The sequence below is a fragment of the Callospermophilus lateralis genome, unplaced genomic scaffold, assembly GCF_048772815.1.
Source record: "Callospermophilus lateralis isolate mCalLat2 unplaced genomic scaffold, mCalLat2.hap1 Scaffold_93, whole genome shotgun sequence".
Lineage (NCBI taxonomy): Eukaryota > Metazoa > Chordata > Mammalia > Rodentia > Sciuridae > Callospermophilus > Callospermophilus lateralis.
The window spans coordinates 406,626-431,544 of NW_027517451.1; the positions used below are offsets into that span (position 1 = coordinate 406,626).

The window sequence follows — 24,919 nt, forward strand, 5'->3', positions numbered from 1 at the left end:
ATGTACATGTGTAATGCTCTGTAATTTTTCCAAGCATCAGAAATGTAGAGAGCCTGAGAAGAAGTATAAAGAAATAGAATCAAACCAGGTCAACAGGACATTGGTGGTAATGTTGATACTGTTCTTATCTCATTTATTTTATGTCACAATCCAATGTGGGAATTACAGTTTTACCGATGAAAAATCCATGTGTTAGGTTAAATAACTTCCAACGTCACACAACTAGCAAGAGGAAGGATTTAAAGCCTAGTAGTCTGATTTCAGAGCCCATTCTCTTTATCACCATCTAGTTCAATAGGATGGCCTCAAACCTGGGCTTGATGCCCAGGTACATGCATCATAGTGCTTTGTAGAGAATATGTGGATAGAAGCAGTTCTATCTTGGGTGAGTAGGAGGATTAAGGTGAGAAGAGCTGGAATTTATTTTGGATCTGTTAAGTTTTAGATGCCTGTGGGGAATTCAGGTGGAGGTATCTGGAAGAAAGTTGTATAAATAACTCCCAATCTAACATAAAACATGATGTGGAAAACTGTAACTACTACCTATTGTTTTGCTTGTAAGCATTCTGATAGCAGCACAAAATACATCTCATCAGATTTTTTAAATTTGTGATTTACCAGAATATCAAAATATGTCCCCATTGTGAAGCAGTAAGTTAAGAGAAAGCAGTTTGTTTCTAACACAAGTAAATATCAATGGTTTATGTAATTTAATTTTATTGCAAACTTCTTACATTACTACTTTGTTTTAGGTAGATAAACCAATAACTTCAAAATCATTTTTAGAACTGTCCCTATTAAGATGTAATATTTTAATAATTCATAGGAAAAAATTCATAGAATGGAAGTAGCGAACGTGGGGAAGGACAAAAATCATGTGTGGATACACACACAGTATATATGGTTATGTTGTGTGGATTCATTTTTTTTTTAGCAAGAAGAGAAATTCATGTATGAAAAAAATAATTAAATATGAATAAAGGGGGCTGGAGTTGTGGCTCAGTAGTAGAGCATTGGCCAAGCATGTGTGAGGCACTAGGTTCTATTCTCAGCACCCCATATAATTAAATGAATAAAATAAGGTCCATCAACATCTAAAAAAAATATTTTTAAAAAACATATGAGGGCTGGGGTTGTGGCTTAGTGGTAAAGTGTTTGCTTCACACATGTGGGGTGCTGGATTTGATTCTCAGCACCACATATAAATAAGTGAGTAAAATGGAGGTCCATCGATAATTAAAAAAATATTAAAAAACAACAACAACATGAATAGAGGATACAATTGCAGTCTATGTAGATTTTTGTTTTCCCCTTGTGCTACTGGGAATCCAACCAAGGGCCTTACACATGCTAGGAAGGCAGTCTACTACTGTGCTTTACCCCCAGCCCATTAATGAATTTTAATGAGCCAAATTGTTCTCTTAGTTCAATAGACATCATGTAATCTGAGTGATATTAGCCTGGTTTAAAGATTAAGATGGTGAAGTTTACAGACTCTTCATCAGGTTTGTATACTAGCTTTGCTTTCTTTTAGCTTTACGACGCAGGACAAGTTATATAACTTCTCTATGCCTCGGTTTCCTATTTTAAAGGGGGGATAGTAATAACATATATTCCATAGGGACTTCATGAGAATTAAATATGTTAATGTATGTGAAAAATTTAAAATTTATTGCCTACACATGGTAGGCATAAAAAAATAGCACAACAACAATAAAATTAAAGCTTAGTTTTTGCAATGTACAATCATACATGCTAATCTTTAAAAATAAGACAGTAAGGAAATACACTTAAGTCATGTTTACAGAAGGCAAACTTTTCGGAACTGCACTCTGAAGTTTCAAGAGAGCCCGGAGCCTGAGCCGCAGGCAGGGACAATGGAGGAAAACAAAAGCCAGAAATGTGAGCCGTGCCTTCCTTACTCAGCAGACAGCAGACAGATGCAGGAACAAGGAAAAAGCAATCTGCATGTAACATCAGTAGAAGATGCAGAATGCCGCAGAACCAAGGAGCGCCTTTCTAATAGAAGCAATCGTACTTCAGTTTCCAAGTCTTCCCGAAACATCCCAAGGAGACACACTCTCGGGGGGGCCCGAAGTTCCAAAGAAATACTGGGAATGCAAACATCGGAGATGGATAGAAAGAGAGAAGCTTTCCTGGAACACTTAAAGCAGAAATACCCCCATCATGCCACAGCGATCATGGGCCACCAAGAAAGGCTGAGAGACCAGACAAGAAGTCCCAAACTGTCTCACAGTCCTCAACCTCCCAGTTTGAGTGACCCAGTCGAGCATTTACCAGAGACGTCTGGTGATTCTTTGGAAGCCATGTCTGAAGGGGAGGAGCCAAGTCCTTTTTCCAGAGGCAGCTGAACTCGTGCAAGCCTTCCTGTGGTGAGGTCAACCAGCCAGACGAAAGAAAGATCTCTGGGGGTTCTCTATCTCCAGTACGGAGATGAAACCAAGCAGCTCAGGATGCTGAATGAAATCACAAGTGCAGACACGATCCGTGCTCTCTTTGTAAGTGCCTTTCCACAGCAGCTCACCATGAAAATGCTGGAGTCGCCCAGTGTCGCCATTTACATCAAAGATGAAAGCAGAAATGTCTATTATGAATTAAATGATGTAAGGAACATTCAAGACAGATCCCTCCTCAAAGTGTACAACAAGGATCCTTCACACGCATTCAGTCACACACCAAAAACTGTGAATGGAGACCTGAGGATGCAGAGAGAACTTGTTTATGCAAGAGGAGATGGCCCTGGTGCCTCTTGACCTGGATCCACAGCTCATCCACCCCACGCAATTCCCAATTCTCCACCATCCACTCCTGTGCCTCATTCCATGCCTCCCTCCCCATCCAGAATTCCTTATGGGGGCACTCGCCCCATGGTTGTTCCTGGCAATGCCACCATCCCCCGGGACAGACTTTCCAGTCTGCTGGTCTCCAGATCCATCTCACCAAGCCCAAGCGCCATCTTAGAAAGAAGAGATGTCAAGCCCGATGAAGACATAAGCAGCAAAAACATCGCGATGTACAGAAATGAGGGTTTCTATGCTGACCCTTACCTCTATCATGAGGGAAGGATGAGCATAGCCTCATCCCACAGATGGCACCCTCTGGACGTCCCTGATCACATCATTGCATATCACCGCACAGCGATTCGGTCAGCGAGTGCTTATTGTAACCCTTCCATGCAAGCGGAAATGCACATGGAACAATCATTGTACAGACAGAAATCAAGGAAGTATCCAGATAGCCATTTGCCCACTCTGGGCTCCAAAACACCCCCTGCCTCTCCTCACCGAGTTAGTGACCTGAGGATGACAGACATGCACGCACATCATAATGCTCACGGCCCCCCTCACACCATGCAGCCAGACCGGGCCTCGCCAAGTCGTCAGTCCTTTAAAAAGGAACCAGGCACCTTGGTATATTTTGAAAAGCCCAGGAACACTCCAGGATTATCCGGCATTGTGGACCTTGGCCCTCCTCTAGTTGAGAAGCAAGTTTTTGCCTACAGCACTGCTACAATCCCCAAAGACAGAGAGACCAGCGAGAAAATGATGAAAACGACAGCCAACAGGAACCACACAGAAAGTGCAGGAACTCCCCACATTTCCGGAGGGAAGACTCTGGGTGCCCAAGAGGCCACGGTGCCACCCAGCCAGCCCCTGCCTACAGGCGCCTCAGCCATCCACATGAGCCTGCTGGACATGAAGCGAAGTGTGGCCGAACTCAAGCTCCAGCTCCAGCAGATGAGACAGCTCCAGCTGCAGAACCAGGAGCTGCTGAGGGCCATGATGAAGAAGGCTGAGCTGGAAATCAGCAGCAAAGTTGTGGAAACAATGAAGAGGCTGGAGGATCCCGTGCAGCGACAGCGCACCCTAGTGGAGCAAGAGAGACAAAAATACCTCCACGAAGAGGAGAGGATTGTCAAGAAGTTATGTGAGTTGGAAGACTTTGTTGAAGACTTGAAGAAGGACTCTTCATCCGCTGGCCGAGTGGTTACTCTCAAGGATGTGGAAGATGGGGCTTTCCTCCTAAGACAAGTGGGAGAAGCAGTAGCCACCCTGAAAGGAGAATTTCCAACCTTACAAAACAAGATGAGAGCCGTCCTGAGCATAGAAGTCGAGGCCGTGCGGTTTCTGAAGGAGGAGCCACATAAGCTGGACAGTCTCCTAAAACGTGTGCGCAGCATGACAGACATCCTGACCATGCTGCGGAGACATGTCACTGATGGGCTCCTGAAGGGCACCGATGCAGCCCAAGCCACACAGTATGTCGCTATGGAAAAGGCCACAGCCGCCGAAGTCTTGAAGAACCAGGAGGAAGCAGCCCATGGCCCCAGCCAGCCCTTCCATGGCACGGGAGTCCCTGGCGATGTGAAGTCGGAAGTGGTGCCTTTGTCTGGCATGACCGTTCACCACGCACAGAGCTCTCCTGTGGTCATCCAGCCCTCCCAGCACTCCCTGGCCCTGCTGAACCCTGCCCAGAACTTGCCTGTCGGGACTGGTACCCACACAGCCAACCCTCCTGCAGTCACACAGGAAGTAACCTCTGCACCGCAGTCAGCTCCAGCCCCACAGTCCCCTCAGACACCCACGAATGGTTCCACCATGCAGAGCTTGTTCACTGAGGAAATCCACAGTGTGAGTGCCAAGAACAGGGCAGTGTCCATTGAGAAAGCAGAAAGGAAATGGCAAGAGAAAAGGCAAAATCTGGACCATTATAATGGGAAAGAGTTTGAGAAGCTCCTGGAAGAAGCTCAGGCCAACATCATGAAGTCAATTCCAAACCTGGAGATGCCACCAGCCTCGGCCCCATTGCCAAAGGGAGATGCCCCCGTGGACAAGGGGGAACTCTCAGAAGACTCACCAAATTCAGAACCAGACTTGGACAAGCTGGGGAGGAAGTCACCCCCTCCCCCTCCTCCACCTCCTCGGAGAAGTTACCTGCCTGTATCGGGGCTCACTACCACGAGATCTGGTGATGTGGTCTACACTGGCAGGAAGGAGATCATCACTACCAAGGCCAGCGGTGAAGATGTTGGTTCAAGCCCACAGACAAGAGCCACAAAATGTCCAGCAGAAGAGCCTGCTTCAGCCTGGGCCCCATCCCCTCCACCAGTCACTGCGTCCTCCTTGAAAGATGAGGAAGAAGAAGAAGAAGAAGGAGACAAAATAATGGCAGAACTCCAGGCATTCCAGAAGTGTTCCTTTATGGAAGTAAATTCAAACAGTCATGCGGAGCAGTCCCGGGCTGACAGTCACGCTAAAGACACTAGGCCAGGCGTCACAGTGCCACCCAAGGAGAAGAAGGGCTCCGGTGGGACCCCACAGATGAGCAGGATGCCTGTCCCTATGAGTTCCAAGAATAGACCCGGAAGCCTGGACAAACCTGGCAAGCAATCCAAACTGCAGGATCCTCGCCAATATCGTCAGGTAGTTTTACCTTAAACCCAATTTTGGATGGACATGATTTCCGTTTTGAAGCAAGTCACTGACTTAGTTCATACCAAATACTATGTTTTCTTTGTAAGCTATGATTTACAGTAGACATCCTGGATCTGGGGGCATGAAGAAAGTCTAAAAAAAAACCTTTGTTAAAGTTTTCACCACGCTCTTGCAAGCTTGCAATAAAACATCTTTTACTTTGTGAACAAAAAAAAAGAAGGCAAACTTTTCTTTTTTAATATTTTATGCTTTTTTATAATATTTGGGTATTTCTGAAGAAATTAATATTTTTGAATTATGAAAAACATAAACATTTCTTTTGTTTTTTGATAATACTCCTTTTAGGTCCTAACTTTATTGAAGGGAAAATTGGGGAGCAGATTAGGATTTTTTTTTTATTTTTGTTTTTTAATTTGTACTAATTAGTTATACATGACAGTCAAATGCATTTTGCCATATTGTACTCAAATGGAGCATAACTTGTCATTCTTCTGGCTGTACATGGTGCAGAGTCACACCAGTAGTGTAATCATACATGTGTAGAGGATAATAAAGTCTGTCTCATTCTACCGTCCTTCCAATTCCCACAGCCCCACCTTTTCCCCTCTTCACAGTCCAAAGTTCCTTCATTCTTCCTTACCCCACCCCCACCATGGATCAGCATCCACTTATCAGAGAAAACATTCGGCTTTTGGTTTGGGGGCATTGGCTTATTTCACTTAGCATGATATTCTCTAGTTCCATCCATTTACCTGAAAATTTCATTTTTCTTTAAGGCTGAATAATATTCTATTGTGTATATGTACCACATTTTCTTTATCCATTCATCTGTTGAAGGGCATCTAGGTTGGTTCCATAGTTTAGGTATTGTGAATTGAGCTGCTATAAACATTGATGTGTCTGTGTCACTGTAGTATCCTGACTTTAAATACGGTGGGTATAAACCCAGGAGTAGGATAGGTGGGTCAAATGGTGGTTCCATTCCAGGTTTTCTGAGGAATCTCCATACTGCTTTCCAGAGTGGTTGCACCAATCTGCAGTCCCACCAACAATGTATGAGTGTGCCTTTTTTTCCCCACATCCTTGCCAATATTTATTATTGCTTATTTTCTTGATAATTAAGGCAAAAAAAATTTGATATCTTTGATATATCTTTGATAACATGTGATTTAATAGTTAAATGGAATAGGGTGGGAACAGGAAGTGTGAAAAAAGTGGAGCACTTATGTGAGAGATTTATGCCTAACTTGCTATGACCAACAGAGTTCCTCAGTTACATGGGCAAAGGTTCCTTTAAGGCTCCTCAAGGATTCTGGGAAGTGAAGGGCTTTACCTCCTCCAGCTCTCTTTAGAGAGAATTTCAGTACTCATTGAACATGTTCTCTTCTCTGAGGAGCTGGAAGAGGATTCCCATTAGCCCATACAGTTAAGAAACTGGGGAATCTAGGGAAGGGCTTTTCATAGTAGATGCTCATTAGAATCACTTGAGAGCTTTTTAAAAATGTACCCAGTCCCCCAACCCTTGAGATCATGAACTGTTAGTCTGTGTGTTTTTCAAAGCCCTCTGGGTAATTCTAATATACAGCTAGTGGTTTGAGAACCATTGCTGTAGACTTCTTCATTTCTCATTTTCTTCATCAAGAGATCCTAGATGACACCTGTGTGGCCAGTGATTCATTACATGAGGCTCTTAATACCTTACTGCCCAATTAGAGTCCCAAATAACTGGAGCTTCAGAGGTGCCAGAGGAATCCACACTCACAGGAAAGGGTGGCTAAAGAGAAATCACAAGTCACTTAAAGAGACTCATTTGAAGGAGGGAGGTGGAACCAAACATTGAGTACAGGTAACTCCTCATGAAGCAAATTTAATGGGAAGAACAGAAGAAAGCTTTAGAAAATATGTGTCTTAAGGACAAATAATCAGAGAGAAAAAAGAGATTAAAAAATAAACCTTTATCACAAACTAAATGGGGAAATTGAAAATAAAATACAGATGAAAAGTGGATAGATACTTTAGGAGATTAAATCAAGGCAGAATCTTGCAAAAAAATACCTTATCAAATTGAAAAGAGACATGTATCACAGTTTCAGTGTACTCAATATGTAAATGTGTATATACTGAATACATGAATCAGAAGAGAGGAAAATAGATGGTTAATGAATGATCCAAGAAATATTAGGAAAAAAATGCTCTTCTTTTAAAGACAGAGTTGAATTTTCAGATTAAAAGGGTCACCAAGATGCTAAAGCTATGTTAAAAAAATCACTTAATTCTAAGGGCAGAAAAAACTGTTTGATTACAAAGGAAAGGAAATAAAATTAGTTATATATTTCATTGTAATTTTTAAGGCAAGAAAACAACAAACCAAATGTGAGAAGAGAAAAAAAAACAGTAAATTACTTTCAACTTTTGAAATTATATGGTGGTGCTTGTTACGAATAGTGGCAGAGAACTTGGCTGAATTGTGTTTGTTCTAGTATTTTGTGGAATGTAGAGCTTGTGAACAATAAAATTGTGTATTTAGATGGAGAAATTTTTAAGTGAGGTTGGTTCTCTTGACCCATACAGTAAAACACAAGAAGAGATAATGAATTTAAGATAGAATTAAGCAAAAAGGAATAATAAAATATTTGGAAAAGCTTCTTGTCCCCTCCTCTTTTTCAAATGTGAAAAAGCACATTTAGAAGAGAACACTTAGTTTGTGGTAGACTGACCATTGGATAATAAGATGAATGTGGTTATGAACAAACATGGACCTAATTAGATATCAACAGAAGTCAAGAGTAAAGATGAAATTATAAAGCAGAAAAAACTATCAGCTGTGACAAGAGAAATGGGGAAAAAATAAAAATTTTTGACTGTTTTTTAAAAATTTTTTTAATGTCTGATAAAATTCCCAGACCCTCCAGGGCCAGAGTGTAGAGCTGTTTGCAGCATAGATACTATGACATAACCCTCTCGTAAGTTGAGAGACATCTGTATAGATACTCAGCTGCAAACATGCACTATTCTTTTTTTTTCCAATTTTTTATTGGTGCATTATAATTGTACATATTGATGGGATTTGTTGTTGCATATTCATACATGCATACAACATAACAATATAATTTAGTCAGTATCACTCCCCAGTGCTTCCCTCACCTCCCACCCTTTGATCTCTTTCCTCTACTGATTTCCCTTTGATATTTAGGAGATCCACACCGACTCTCATTTTTCTTTTTTCTCTATAGTTTCCACATATGAGAGAAACATATGAGTTTCACTTATTTCCCTTAACATAATGGTCCTAACTTTCATCCATATTCCTGCAAATGCTATAATTTCATTTTTATTTATGGCTGAATGACTCTATTGTTTGTACACATCATATTTTCTTTATCCATTCGTTCATTGATGGACACCTAGGCTACTTTCATAGTTTAGCTCTTGTGAATTTTGCTGCTATAAACATGGGTAAAACATACTCTATTCTTCAAGCAAGAGAAGAAGGGCCCAGAAGCAATTCAGAAAAGCACCAAGTCTGCCACTCCCACCACAGACCCAGAGTGCATGGACAGGTGGGATACAGTGCTGTCACCAGCTCAGTTAAAAAGGGTGAGGCCCTTCATGGCAACATCAGCAGTTTTCCAGCATACATTTTGAAAATCTTCCAGCTTCTACCCATCACCAAGGCCTTGAATGCATTTTTTACTTACAGTATTTTCATTTCACTATGAATTTATTAGGACATAACCCTCTTGTAAGTTGAGAGATGTTTGTAGAGCCAGCATCATTCTCAGCGTGGGACACTTGACCCATTCCCATCTCAGGTAGAGACAGGATGATGCCCATTCTCACTAGAGCACCACACAATTATAGAAGTATTTCCCAGTGATATTAAATAAGCACTTAAAATAAAATACAAAAATTTAAAGGAACAGACCAGTTAAATTTAGAGGAGGGACATTCTGTCTACAGTACATAAATGCTGTGATCCTATCTCGTTGACCATTCTGGTATGTGGACTCTCCCTAACTCTGTATCCCACCATGATAATTCAGATCTGCAATGCCCTCAATTTCTCATGCAGCATAGTTTTCTGAAAAGGTTAGTTAGCTTGTGGAGAGTGATTGTCCTTGGACTGCCCTTAATCCTATCACAACAGTGGGGTTCTTGTTCCCTCTGTTTCAAATGATTAACATTAGTATTTTCAGCTCCTGCTCAATCTTTTATATTTTTTATTATAATTGTATTAGTTTAATATCTAAATTTATATAACTGGGACTTCATATATTTTCCAAATTTGTTTTTTAGATTCATTTTGTAAATTTTCTGATTCTTTTAATTTAAATTTGTTTTTTATGTCTTTCAGATGTGTCTATTTCAAAATTGAATCTGAACCCAGAAAGAGTGATTTTGAAAAGTTAAATTTAAGATCACAATTTGTTCCAACAAACATAAAAAATCAAGAAAGTAAGTCAAGGGCTGGAGCTGGGGCTCAAGTGGTAGAGTGCTCTTCTAGCACTTGTGAGGCACTGGGTTTAATCCTCAGCACCACATAAAAATAAAACAAAGATATTGTGTCCACCTAAAACTAAAAAATAAATATTAAAAAAAGAAAATAAGTCAAAGGTAATGTTTTATAAAACATGTTTCTTTCTCCTTTGATTTGCTAATGGGTGCTTTAAATATTTACTATATATTATTGTATGTCTTCAAAGTTCTTGATAATTTAATGTCTCTGTTGAAAGAAGGGTATGAGCAATATAGAATTTAATGAAGAGATGTTAAATATCACAATGGACAATTTATACAATTCATAATTCATGAATATATTTTTTATGTCTATCTTTAGTATTTCTTTCTTCTACGAGGACAGCAGACACCTGAATTTCCTTTCAGTGTAACCTTAGGAGTTTTCTTGTTATGGTTAAATAAAAATCAACTTGCTTAACTTAAAATAATCACTTTTGCCTAATAAGAGACAACTTGCTTAATGGAAACTTACTTTCAGGATTAGAAATTTGGGGAATCAGTGAACTACGAACCAGCAGTACAGACCCTCAGAGAATTTGAATATGTGCTGTTGCCTTTGGTTTACTTTCTTTGCCATTATCAAACAGCCATTCACTGACATCATTGTCCTCAGTCTCCTTGACTAAGGCCCCTTGTCTCCACTTTGCCCACATTGCCTCATTTCTGTATTATATTTTATAATCTAAATATAAAAGATTTGTTGATACTTGCTGCCTTTATTTCCTGTTTTTTATTGTTGTTTTGTTGTTCATTTGTTTTGTTTTGTTTTGTTGTTTTGTTTGCTATTGGGGACTGAACCCAGGCCCTCATCCATACTAGGCAGGAGCTCTACCAGTGGACTTCATCTCCAGATTTGTTTGTTTTGCTTTGTGTTTTTTGGTATCTGGGATTGAATCCAGGGTGCTTAATCTCTGAGCCCTTTTTAAAAACTTTTAAAATTTTGAGACAGAGTCTTACTAAGTCACTTAGGGTCTAACTCTGAATTTACAATCCTCCTGCCTTTGATTCCCAAGTCGTTGGGATTACAGGCATGCACTATGGCATCCATGACACCTTTTTGTTTTATATGTTTGAGACAGTGGTCTCGCTAAATTGCCCAAGCTGGCCTCTAACTTGCATCCTCCTGCCCCAGCCTTCTGTATAGCTGAGACGACAAGCTTGCACCACCGCACTGGGCTCCTTGCTCAATTCCTGTTTAAACTTCAACCTATTTCAATCCAGTTTCCTGCCTTCACCCTTCTGAAACTCAAGATTACCCATGATCTCTCCACGTTGCTAAATCCCAAAGATATCTCTTTGTTCCCATTTTCTTCCACCTCTCCATACTGATATAGTTGGTTGATGGCTCCCTCTTCCTTCACTTTCATCTTGGAGCTTTTGGGACCCACGTCTGTTTCTTGCTATCTCAAAATGTTTCCATTTTTTTTTTTTTTTAATTTCCCTCTTATGTTATGTACTTGCATCTAATCAGAGCTAGTCCTGAGCCTGCCTCTGTTTCTACATTTTCCTTCAGGTGATCATAACCAGTCTTAACATTTTAAAATAGCATAGAGATGCTATTAAATACTTCATTAATGTCATGCCTATATTGAACAACATAAATGATACCTCTAGATAAACCTTTTGTTGCCGCAGTCTCTGGCTGGGCACAAATCACGAGTCTCCACACAGCTTGTAGATTCAAACAGCAATTCTTTATTCCCGAACTCACACCGGCCGTCTACAAACACGCTCTGGGGGAATCCACGTTCTCTGCCCAAATCCACTCTCTCCCAAATCCACCCGCATGGGCTTCTGTCTCCCAAAATATACTGTCTGACCCTAAGCACTCAAGAGGAACTCAGCAGCAGGATACGCCCTATTCTAAAGGGGGAACACCCTAATCAATCTCCTATTATGCTAAACTGCCTTATTCTAAAGGGGGAACACCCTAATCTCCTATTATGCTAAACCGCCCTATTCTAAAGGGGGAACACCCTAAACACGGATCCTGCCCTGGTCCTTGAGCAAGGTCACCTTTCAGAAGTCCTTCCACTAGACAGCATGGGAGTAAGCTGGCAAGGAATTTGTCATACCTACTTGGCTGATGGCTCCCAGCATTTTGTAGGCATCTTAAACTTAATGCCTAGAACAAGACACACAATTCCATATCCCAATCATTACTCTTAACCTTTTCTCCCCACCTCTTCCTCCAGCATCCTCAGGCCTGGAACAGAAGTCACCTGTGATTCCCCTTTCTCTCACGGCCCAAGTCCAGTCCTTTCCATTCTGACTTATCTTGAATTCATCTCTTTTCATTACTTCTGCTACCGCCATAGTAATCTAAGCCATAGTAATCCAAGTCACCGTGAATACAACCACAGGAGTTTGCCAACTGGTACTTCCTTCATTCTTGCCCTTTTTTCTAATCAGTTTCCTTCTTTCTTGTTAAACCATTATAAATTAAGAAATAACAGACCAAAAAGTACATATAATATCAAAATGTAAAATATAACAGCCATTGTAAAAATCCAACACCTATATAACAAGAAAACAGATCAGGGAATAGAATATTCCCAAGATCTTGACCTTTTCCAGATAATTTCTCCCTCGCTTTTTCCTAAAGGTTACCATTACCTTAACTTCTTAGGAAATCACTTCCTTCATTTTCTTTATATTCTTACTCTCTGTATATTTCTGATTTAAAAAAAAAAAACTATATATAAGTGTTATCATACTATATGTTTTATTTATATTTTCTTTTTCTTAGCCTTGTATTCATAAGGTCATTTGTATTGTTGTAGTTTGGGTTCTGTTTTTTTTTTTTTTTTTTTTGTGGTGCTGGAGATTGAACCCATGGGTGTTCTACCACTGATCCATATCCTCAGTCTTTTTATTTTTTATCCTGAGACAGGGTCATGCTACATTGTGGAGGCTGGCCTTAAACTTGAGATTCTCTTTCCTCAGCCTCCTGAGTGGCTGGGATTAGGTGACATTCATTTATTTTCGTTGCTGTAGAATATTCTGTTGTGTGGATATTTCACAATTTATCCATCTACTGTTGAATTTGGGGTTCTCAATTTTCAGCCATTACAATGCTAAAATGAACATTCATATTTATGTATTCTACTGTTTCTCAAGAGCATATTACTGGGTATACTTATCTTTAACTATAAAAAATAAGAGCAAACTTTCCAAAGTGTTTGTACCAATTCATTCTCCTACCAGATTTTTGAGATTTTTTTTTGTTATTGTTCTGATTATTTAGGGGTCTGATTGATTTTTTTCTGTGGATAGCCAGTTATCTCAGCCTGTTATTAAGAAGGCTGTTCTCTTCCTACCACTCTTGGATAAGGATAAGAAGGTAATTTTCATGTAGTTTTTTTTTGTTTGTTTCCATTAAATTTTTGTTAAATGGACCTTATTTTTTAGAGCAGGTTTGGGTTCACAGTGAAACTGAGTGGGAAACACAGAGTTCCTATATACTTCCTGCCTCTCTCCAACTTACCCTCCCCTATTAACAATATGGTTCAGTAGAGGATTAAATTTGCTCTCACTTGTGTGTAGTGTGGCACAGCACTATCCCCCTCATCTTCATTAAACTTTAGGGTTCACTGTTGGTATTAAACATTCTATGGGTTTGGACAAACATATAATGACATTATTCACCATTCATCATGCTGAGAAATTCACTGCCCTAAACTCCTTGGCATTCTGCCTATCCATCCCTCCCAACCCTCACCCCAAATCCCTCTAATCACTTATCTTGACAGGTTCCCCTTTTTCTAGTATATCACATGGTTGGAATTATACAGTGTGCAACCTTTTAAGATAAACTTTTTTTAATCAGTAAAATGCATTTAAGTTTTCTTCGTATGTTTTCATAGTTTGGTTTTGTATTCCATTGTCTGAATGCAAATTATTTTATTCCTTTCCTAACTTTTCTGCTCTTACTGTTGTATATTTTAATATTCTATATTTTAAGCCCATAAGACATTGTAATTATTATTATTTCAGTCTTTGTTCACTTAAATTTTTACTTTTCTGTCTACATCTGGCATTCTTTTTTGTCTTAAATTTCTCCTTTGGAATTTTACCATCATCTCGTGGTAAGCACTCTCAATTTTTGTTTTTCCAACAAGTCTTTATCTCACTTTCATTCTGGAAGAATATTTTCTTGAGTGCAGACTTCTACGTTGAAAGTTGTTTTCTTTTCCGCACGTTGCAAATTTCCTAGTACCTTCTGACTTCCATTTCTGTCATTGGTAAGTCAGCCTACTTGCCATTTCTCTTTTGACTGCTTGTAAGGTTTTATCTTTTCTTGCTTTTATGTGTTTTGACTATGATATGTCCAGGGATCGATTTGTCTCTATTTATATTGCCTAAGGGTCACTGAACTTTGTAAATATGTGTGATGCTTTCATTCACCAGTTCTGGAAAATCCTCATCCATATTTCTCCAAAAATCATGTTTGATGCTTTATTCTTATCCTCTCCTTCTAAAATAGTGATAAGATATATATTAGATTTTTATCCTCTTCTGTCTGCATTTTTCCTCTTTTTTATCTTTCTTTAATGAGTTCCTAATTCTTTCTTCAGACCTATATTCTATGTTTCCATTTTTATCTGTTACCGAACCAGATCTATTATTTAAGGTGAAAAGGTATATAAAATTTTAAAATATGTTAGAAGAAAAAATAGGAATGTATCTTTTTCACATCTGCTATGTTACATTTATGGTTTTTAAATTTATTTTTATGTCTATTTCAGGGTTGTCTCTTACTTTGTTAAACATAGTAGACATTCTGATCTCTTGCTCCCTGCCTGGAAACTGCAATCATCAATGGTCTGTTTCATCATTCCCTATTATTTCTGATGGTTCACTCTTAAAATATTATATTTTCCTGTTTGCATTATTATCTTTGAATGTGTGTTGATCACTATTTAGAAAATTATATACAGGAAAAATTAAGAATTAGGATGATGATATCTTATTGCAGAGAAGATTTTTTTACTATTTTTGCAAGGTATCTAGAGGCAATACTTATGAATACTTATCATAATACACATGCAAGGTTTTAATTTCCCTGAAACACACAGATGGCAGAAGTACTCTCTTCAACTCTATCAGCAAGCTTGTCTGTTCTGAATTAAGGTTGTAACCCTCTGGGATCCCAGGTAAAACAAATGCATGTGACGTTTTGGGGAGAGGTGACAAACAGAAGAATAAATCAAATATTCCATTTCAGGGCTTTGGTCGGGTTTTGATCTCAATTCATGTGCCTTTCAAGACCTGAGTTTCTTATCACAAATACCTTCAGTGCAGAAAGGGCTTTCCCTGCTGGGCTTATATATCTGAATTCTTACTTTCTTCTAGATTTAGAACCAGACGTTCCCTTATACCTTTTAGCTCTTTCATGCTCTTTAGATTTTTTAAAAAATATCTCATCCAAATTTTTCAGTTGCCTTCAACAAGGGTGCTAGTACTAATTGGCTGACCCTCTGTAATGGTAATAGAAATTTCTAATATATTTTCTTTTCTAAAACCAGAGTGATCTTTTTAAAGTCTGTTGACGATCGCCTGTTAAAGCCTTTTCCATGGCTTCTCACTGCCTTTTGGATGGAGTCTGTTCTCTTTATAAAATAAAGAGTCTTGTGACCTTACCGAGTCTTGTGACCTTCACCTATGCATTCAATTTCTCCCCCTGCCTCCCTGCCTTTTACCCCACTACACATTCCGGCCTCCTTTCCATATAACTGCCAGGTTGTCACAAAGAAGTGACTTTCCTGCTCCTCTCTGCCCAGACACATTCACTCTTTTTTATCATGTATATTATATATATAATTTTTTATTGGTGCCTTAGAGTTGTACGTAATGGTGGGATTTGTTGTTACATACTCATACATGCCCACAATGTAGCAGTATAATTTGATCAATATAATTCCCCAGTATTTCCCCTCTTCCCTCCCCCTGGTCCCTTTCCTTTCCTTTATTGATCTTTCTTTGATTTTCATGTGTACTCTTGCTCTGTAGCTCCACAGCTACTCCTCATTTGCTAACGTCAGTAGATAGCATCTTCTAGGAGAAACTCTCTCGTCTATCCCTCTATCATTCTTGTTCACCAAAATGTGTTTATTGTTGTCACAGCATGTCTTTCAATTTATAATTATTTCATCCTTTGGTTTTTTGCATATTTATTTTCTGTTACCCACTAAAATTGTGTGCATCACTGGGTAAGAACACAATTCCAAGATCCAGCACCAGCACCTGGCATAGGGCAGCTGATCAATAAATAGCTCTTAATTTAATGGATATCAGACTCCATAATGTTATATCTATCATCTCATTGAATCCTCAGACCATCATTGAACAGCTGAGGAAGGTAACACTCAGAGAGGTTAAGTAACTTTTCTAAGGTGGTAGAACTCACAAAATTGGTGTGATTTGGATGTAGTGTGGTTAAATTCAAAGTCTGTATGCTTCACTTTTACACTATGCTTGCTTTTAGAAAATCCAGGACTGGTGATAAAGCTTATGAGGTGGCACGCTTATCCAACATGTGTGAGGTCTTAGGTACAATGCCCAGTACTGTGACAAAAATAACAAGAAACTAGATTAATAAAACTCATAATTGGGAGCAGAAAAGGGTAGGTTGAGGGGTAATACTTTTCTTTTCAAAAGAATTAACCAAAGGATTCTTTTGAATAGCACATATAATTCTATTTTATTTAAAAATTCACTTCTTCCAAGAAGATAAGCATGAAAATGTCATTTGTGTTTGGATTTCTTTAGAACCAGTACAAGAAAATCTAAAACCAAGATCTGTTAAATTCCTTCATTATCTTAAGAATACAACGGATGTAGGTATAATTTGTATACTTACTGCTAAGTAATAGAAATTTGAACTAGCCCTAATAATCATATATATGCTTCTTTAGATTCTGGAATCAAATGAATTTTAGAATTCAAAAGCATAAGGATATAAATTAATTTTATCTCTGATATTATATAAAACTTTATGTGTGGGAACAACAGAAAAGAAAATACTTAATTTCTTAAAACATCTACATGCATACATTTTATTTAAATTTGTAATATTAAAATTTTATATCTGTTTGCTAATCTTTTAATGTGTAGCCAAGATCATGTTTTTGAGCATGCTCAACTTAAATAAAATTATATAATTATAATAACCACTACCATAAATTGGTTTAGAATCAACACTATTGACTCTTTTTTTGTTAGTTTGAGGTTTTGTTTGTTTGTGTTTGGCACTGGGGATTGAACCCAGCTATACCACTCAGCTACATTCCCAGTTTTTCTATTTATGTTTTCAGTTTTTTTTTATTTTGAGACATGGACACGCTAAGTTTCTTATGGCCTCTCTTTGTTCCTGATGCTGGCCTCGGAATTGTGATACTGCTGCTTCAGCATCCCAAGTAACTAGAATATTAATTCTTGATAATCATTGAGTGAGGGTTTCATGGCCACACTGAAAAGTAACTAGCTAGCCTTGGGTGTTGAGATGCCCTGGGGCATTATTCACCAGGTTGTATCTAGGGGACTAGAGAAAGAAATTAATCCAGAGAATCAATAAGGGAAAAATTACTTTAAAAAGTGTTTGAGGTATTTATTTATTTATTATTAACTCTGATGATTGCTGATATGGAGAAAGAAATATGAAGATAGACATACCCAGTAACCATAATTAATAACCATTATATTTTGTCACATACTCCTATATTTATAATTAAAAAAAAAAAACACTAGCAGTGTCCACCATCCAAATGATCAGTTTTATCCTCATCTACTTAGGTTATTTAGGTTCATGATTAATTAAAATTTATATGATCAAAATTTATATGATCACATCACAAATCAGTGTGCTCATTGTAATAAATTTGCTAGCATCTTATACAGAACATGTAACATATTCATTAAGAAATAAAAAGTCCATACATACAATGTTAAAAATTAAATTGTACAGAAAGGCTAAGAAGACCACACAGCCTCTCCATCCTTGCTTCTCTCTCATTTCCTCTGTCAGAGGCAGACATGATTAATCTTTATGGGCTTTATTTCTTATGATTAGTTCCACATTTATAAAAAATAAGTTTCTACTGCTTTTTTTAATTATCACCTTTAAACATAGCTACTGAATAATCAATACAAAGATTATGAATTAACTTATTTACACTACTTCCTATTTCACCACTTGTGTCCCTTCTGCATATTTGATAGTTACTTTTTTTGCTGGTTCTATTGTTAACTTTTCTAACTTGAAATATATCTGTTTTTTTTTCTTTTTTATCTTCTATAATCACTAGCTCCTGATTCCCCCCATATAAGATAAAGATTGTAGCAGTCCTATCCTTCCCTCCCACTCTCCTCCACACCCCATTCCTCAGATCAAGAATATTAAGTAATATTTTTGCTTTTTTTAGGTCAAGGATTACATTTCACTTTGCAATAAGTAGGTTAATTCTAAAAGTCAAAATGCTGTCAACAGCATGTCTATTGTTATGACCCTTTAAATAATCATTTATCTTAGAACCAAGTAACGCTGTGTTAGGATAACCTTTCCTTTCAGTGGGTACAAGACAAAACAAGAGACTCTCTTAGTCTCCATTCGTTACTCAGTGGAGTGTTTTAGTTTCCCTCTTATTTGGACCACACCTGTGTTGTTCACCTTTGTATTTTCTATTGCTGAAATTTCTGCTCACTTCTCTTTTTCTTGTGGAGAATGGTGATATCAATGGAAAATACCAATGGTACTTAGGTGTGTGCCAATTATATTAAAATAAAACTCACACCCTCAACAACCAAATCAAGTACTATTATCCCTGCTTATAAATGAGCAGAGGTGTACAAGCAACATCCCTGAGCTCAAATATCGAACAGAATCAGGAGAACCCAGCAGTTCAATTCCTGCTCTTGACCACTAAGACATTCAGCCTCCAGAAAAGAAGCCTGCCACTTTCTTATCGAGTGTGGATACCATCAAGTGTCTTACTCATCCTCTCCACTGAGTGGCACCCACTCCAGTCTTCTTGGAGGAACTGTTCTTGGTGACTGGTGACTTCTCATTCTAAACCTGACCCATTTCTCTTAAGCCTCCTCTGTCACTGTCACCAGGCTCATTCCACTCCTGGTTTATTTCCCAGATTCTAGCATCCTATGTCTTTTTATTTCATGTTGGGCTTTGTTTTTATTTTTCTAGAATACATTGTCAAAAATCTTCCCTGGAAGTGGCACATGAATAGCTGAGCATCTTTTTTTTTTTTTTCACACATACTTGATTCGTAATTTGGCTGAGTAGAATTAGAGATTCAAAATCATTTTTTTTGCAACATTTCAAAGACAACGTTCCACTGAGCTGAGTAATTTAATGTTGTTATGAGAAGTTCTCAATCTTTGTATCAATTTTAAAAAAACAAACTGTAGGACCTTTTTGTTAATAACATTGCTCTGAAATGTCTTCAGGATGTGCCTAGGTATGGAAATTTTATTTCAATTTATTCTGTTAAATTCTTAGTAGACTCTGCTTTAAAGCCAAATGTCTTTACTTAATGCCCCCCCTGCTATTTCTTTCTATTATTGCAGTTTCCTCCCCTCTATTTTCTCTGTTCTCTGATGATCTGACATTAGTCTTCTTGCATTGATACTGTATTGTTTTATTGTTTTTTTGTTTATTTCCATGAAGTAGTAGTGGGAATTAAATTCAGAGGTGCTTTGCCACTGAGACATATCTCCATTCCTTTTTATTTTTTATTTTGAGATACGATCAAACAAAATTGCCTGAGGCTGTTCTCTCACTTGCAATCCTCCTACCTCAGCCTCCTGGGTCACTGGGATTACAGGTGTGCATCACAACTCCCAGTTTTATTTTTTATGTTTTTGAAAATTTGTCCATTAATATGGGAATTTTCCTCAGCTTTTCCTTCAAATCTTCTTACTGAATTTTTGTTCAGCAATCATATTTTAAATTTCCAATATTTCTTTCATATTCTTGGTAATTGTTTTGCCCCTGGAGAATCTTGTCAACATTTGTTCTCAAAAAATTTTTAAAGATATTGAAGTTCATTTTCTTAAATTCTTACCTGTTTTTTTAATGATTTTAAAATTTGTTTTAATTAGTTACACATGACAGTACAATGACGGTGACATATCATACATTTGAATTAGATGGGATATAATATCTTATTTTTCTGAGTATACAGGTTGAAGAATCACATTGGTCACGCATTCACATATATACACACAGTAATAATAATGTCTGTTTCATTCTACTATCCTTCTTACCTCCCCAATCCCTCCCCTCCCCTCCCATCATTTCTCTCTACCTAATCTAGGATAACACTATTCTTTTTTTTTTCTCCTCACATCTTCATACATGTATTTTGTATAACAGTGAGGGTCTCCTTCTGTTTTATTTTTAACTACATATTTCCTCCAGTTTCAGGGGTTTTCATTCATCATATATATCTTTGAAGTTTCTGATTTTTGTCAGACTTGTTTGTTATGTCTGAATGTATCCCCTCAAAATTCACATGTTGAAACTTTGAATGAGATGGTATTAAGAACAGGATTTTTACAGTCATCATAAATGGGATTAGGGGATTTATTTAAAGAGGTGTGAGGGAGCAGTTTGTTCTCCCCGTCCCATGAGGACATAGCAAGGAAGCAAAAATCTGTGGATGGATCAGAAAGCAGGTCTGTATCAGACACCAGATCTCCTAGCAACTTGATCTTAGACTTGCCAGCCTCTGATATTGAGAATCAAAATTTCTATTATTTAGAAATTACCCCATTTAAGGCATTTTATTATATCAGCCCAGACTGAGACACTGTTGATTTGTTCATAAGCAGCTGGGCGTGGTGGTGCATGCCTATAATCCCAGCAGCTCAGGAGGCTGAGGTGGGAGGATCTCAAGTTCAAAGCCACCCTCAGAAACTTAGTGAGGCCCTAAGCAACTCAGCAAGACCCTGTCTCTAAAAAAATATAAAAAGGGAGCTGGGGATGGGATTCAGTGATTAAGCACTCCTGGGTTCAATCCCTGGTACTAAAAAAAAAAAAAAGATGCAAATAGGTTTAAGTTTTCTAGGAAGCTGCCATCAATTTTATATGTAATCCTCTCCCCAGGGTTGAAAAGTTAACTCTTCCTAGTATATGAGAGTTCTCAATGGCCTTTCTTTACTTTAGGCTAAGATGGTAGAGAACGGGTGGTTTGTCTGGTAGCCCTCCTTTCAGAAGCCAACATGAAGAGCTGGCTGTTGGGGTCTAAAATCTACACTAGCAGGAAGTTTAAAGAAGGGTGTTCTTTATTTTAGCCTGGGATTAATTAAATGTAATTTCCTGTAACTTTGCATGTAGGATAGGGCAACTGAAAAATGGTGGAAGGAGCAAATGGCTCAGAAATTTATTGACAGCATTTTAGTTAATTTGTCTCTTTATAACTTTTTTTCTCATTCTCACCCTTAATATCTGCCACCTCTAAGCCTGGAGTTGCTCCAGATCTCATCAGGAAAACAGCATACCTTTTTTTTTATTGACTCTACTGCTATTCTTACTTGAAGTTTCAATTATCTGTCTGTGAGAAATCTCTCATATACTGATATCTGCCTGATCCACCCCTAAGTCCCTCTGTCCCCTCCCTTTCCAAAATGCATACCTCCCTGCTTTCCTTTTATTATAGACTGTTCTTTTTTATTGCTTTGCCATAATTGTAAAGAGGTCTCAGTAGGGTGTGGCTATAAACAGCATGGTCCAATGTAGTATTAACTCAGAAGCACTCACCCCTTTAAAGTTTACACTTTCACCCGTTCCCCTAATCCACATGCATGCTGATTCCCTAAGGCCTTGGTTCCTCAATGGTTTCTTCTTTAATTTTTATTGAAATATATATTGGGTCTGGTAATTTTCTAATTTTTAATTGGCATATATAACTACAAGTTTATTGATTACAGTGTGTGATTTTGATGCACATATATAAGGTGTAATATTAAATCAGGGTATAGCATATCCTATGCCTCAAACATTTATTGTTTCCTTGTGTTGAAAACATTCAAAATCCTCTCTTCTAGGTATTTTGAAATGTCTTACAAATTATTATTAGCTATAGTCACCCAACTGTGCTATAGAACATTAGAACTTAATCTTCCTATCTAACTGTATTTGGGTTTGGGTACTGAGGATTGAACCCAGGGCTTTGGGCATGCTAGGCAAGTGCTATACTACTGAGCACTAACTGAATTTCTTTTATTACCTGTTTTACCAGCCTTTCTCTGTCTTCCCTTCCCTTCCCCTTCTCAGCCTCTCGTGGACAATATTATACTCTCTACTTTTGTGAGACCCACTTTTTTAACTTCCACATACAAGTGATAACATGTAGTGTTTGTCTTCTGTGTCTGGCTTATTTTACTTAACATTGATATCCTTCAGTTCCATCTATGTTGCCACAAAGGAAGGGTTTTCATTCTTTTCTATGGCTGAATAATATTCCATTGTATATCTAGACCACATTTTCTTTATGCATTCATCCATCAGTGAACATCTCAGTTAATTCCATATCTTGCCTATTCTGAGTAGTCCTATGATAAACATGAGAGTGCAGAAATCTCTTCAGCTTCCTGATTTAAAATATATATATATATATATATATATATATATATATATATATATATATATATATATATATATAACCAATAGTGGGATTGTTGAATCATGTGGTAGTTCTATTAGTTTTTTGAGGAAACCATGCTGTTTTACATATGGCTATAGTAATTTGCATTCCAACTGAGAGTATCCAAGAGTTCCCCTTTCTCTGCATCTTTATCAGAATTTTCTTGTTTTTTTAATGATAACCAATGATATCTCAAGGTGGTTTCAATTTGCATTTCCCTGACTTGTGGAGAACCTTTTACATGTCCATTTGCTATTGAGTTATTTGAGTTCCTTATGTATTCTGAATATTAATTCTTTTTCAGATGACAAGTTTGCAAATATTATCTCTCATCTTATAATCTGTCTCCTCATTCTGCTGATTGCTTTCTTTGCTATACATAAGCATTTTAGTTTATATGGCACCATTTGTCTATTTTTAATTTTTGCTGCCTGTGCTTTTCAGGTCTTATCCAAAAAATCTTTGCCCCTATCAATAGCCTAACATGTTTTTCCTGCATTTTCTTTTAGTAGTTTCACGTCTTACATCTAGGTCTTTTATCCATTTTGAGTTGATAGTTGTATATGGTGAAAAGTTGGGGTTTAGTTTCATTCTTCTGCACATGGATATTCTGTTTCCCCAGCACCATTTATTGGAGTCTTTTTTCCAACATATGTTCTTGGCACCTTTGTTGGACTCACTTGACTATCAATTTTTGGTTTTATTTCTGGGTTCTTGGTTGGTGTGTCTGTTTTTTCACCAGTACAATGCCAATAGGATTTGATGACAATAACTTTGTAATATGTTTTGAAGTCAGGTGTTGTGATACCTCCAGCTTTGTTCTTTTTGCTCAGGGTTGCCTTGGTTATTTGGGATCTTTTGTTACTCCATAAAAGTTTTCCATTGTTTTTTTCTTTCTGTGAAGAATGCCATCAGAATTGGGATAGGGATAGCATCGAGTTTGTAGATTGCTTTCACTAGAATGGACATTTTAACAATATTAGGTCTTCCACTTCATAAACATGGGATGTCTTTCTATTTGTGTGTATGGATGTTTTTCAATTTCTTTATCCTCTTGGTTAAATTTATTCCAAGGTATTTCATTTTAAGTTGTTTTTTTTTTTTTTGTAGTGACTGTAAATGGAATTGCTTTCTTGATTTCTTTTTCAGCTGGTTCATTAATGATTTATATAGAAACATTACTAGTTTTTATAAATTGAATTTTTATCCTACCCCTTTACTGAATTTATTGGTTCTAACAATTTTTTGGTTACATCTTTAGGTTTTTCTGTACATAAGTACATGCCATCTGCATATGGGAACAATTTGACTTCCTTCTTTATTTCTTTATTGCCTGATAGCTCTCATGAGGATTCCAGCACTATATTGAGCAAGAGTGATGAAAGTGGGTATCCTAGATTTATTCCAGATCTCAGGAGAAAAACTTCCAAGTTTTCCCTATTGAGTATGATGTTAGCTGTGGGTTTGTCATTTATATGGACTTTATTGCATTGGGGTACATTTTTCCCTATATCTAACTTGTTGAAAGTCTTTTTAATTTTTAATTTGTTCTAATTAGTTATACATGACAGTAGAAATGCATTTTGACACATTGTACACAAGTGGACCATAACTTCTCATTCCTCTGGCTGTACATGCTGTTGAACTCGATCATAAAAAGATGTTGGGGGTGGAGCTGAGTTTGTGGCTCAGCGGTAAAATGCTCATTTAGCATGTGCAAGGCCCTGGGTTCGATCCTCAGCACCACATAAAAAAATAAATAAAGTATTGTGTCCAACTACTTCTAAAACATAAATATTAAATAAATAAATAAATGTTGCATTTTACCAAAAGCTTCTTCTTCATCTACTGAAATGATCATTTGATTTTTGCCCTTCATTCTATCAATGAGATGAATCATGTTTATTGATTTGACTATGTTGAACTGTCTTTGCATGCCTGAGATAAATTCCATTTGTTTATGGTATACAGTCTTTTTAAAAATGCTATTAAATCCAGTTTGCTAGTATTTTGTTGAGGACTTTTACATCCATGTTTATGAGAGCTAATGACCTGTAGTTTCCTTTTGTTGTTATGTCTTTGTCTTGTTTTGGTGTCAAGATAATGCCACACTCATAGAATAAATTTGGAGGAGTTCCCTCTCCAAACATTTAAATGTTTGGTAGAATTCAGCAGTGAAGCCATCAGGTACTGGACTTTTTTTTGGATGAAGACTTTTTATTACTACTTACAATCCTGTTACTCATTATTTGTCTGCTTAGATTTTCCATTTCTTCTCTCGGC

General features: G+C 37.5%; 1 pseudogene; it reads left to right on the forward strand.

Moving 5' to 3' along the window:
* Positions 1–1,877: 1,877 nt before the first annotated feature.
* Positions 1,878–5,505, forward strand: LOC143388302 (sickle tail protein homolog pseudogene; annotated as a pseudogene).
* The last annotated feature ends 19,414 nt before the right edge of the window (positions 5,506–24,919 follow it).